At 34.9% G+C, this 519-nt stretch overlaps 1 protein-coding gene across 1 annotated transcript in view; it reads right to left on the bottom strand.

Moving 5' to 3' along the window:
• Window positions 1–519, bottom strand: part of LOC111657333 (uncharacterized) — a 3,980-nt gene that overhangs the window by 1,859 nt on the left and 1,602 nt on the right.

Raw genomic sequence — 519 nt, 5'->3', positions numbered from 1 at the left:
TGTAATTATTCTGGTGACTTTTATGTAGCGCCATCAACTGGTCAGCGTTTTAATTTGTCCAGTACATTGGTTTGTGGCCAAATACCTGCAAAATGAATGACATTCCCATCAGGCTCAGCTGTACTTTGTATTAAGTGCTAACTAATATCGGAAACATGGTAAATATAACACCATCTTAGCATTAGCGTGTTAGCATTGTTACTGTGAGCATCTTGTTAGCATGTTAGCATGCTTTGAGTGTTTAACTCAAAGCTCTGTTGTACCCATGTGCAGCCTCACAGAAACACTAGCTTGGCTATAGACTCTTAGTTTTGTTTCTTTTTCTTTTTTCTTTAGGAATACAGAGTTTTGTAAATTGTGTCTTTTGCGAAATCAGCAAATCTCACCATTTATCATTCAGTCAGATTAAAATAAAAGACTAAATACACGAGAACACACCAATATAACAACAATAACAAACAATAAATGTCCCACAAAATGTTTAGACTCTTTGTTTTTTCCTTCTGTTTTAGTGTTTGA

This window comes from Seriola lalandi, unplaced genomic scaffold (assembly GCF_002814215.2).
Source record: "Seriola lalandi dorsalis isolate HSWRI2012SDOR001 ecotype SW California unplaced genomic scaffold, Sedor1 jcf7180002054393, whole genome shotgun sequence".
Taxonomy (NCBI): domain Eukaryota; kingdom Metazoa; phylum Chordata; class Actinopteri; order Carangiformes; family Carangidae; genus Seriola; species Seriola lalandi.
The sequence above is the reverse complement of the archived record's forward strand: the minus strand, read 5'-3'. Positions and strand labels throughout refer to the sequence as shown.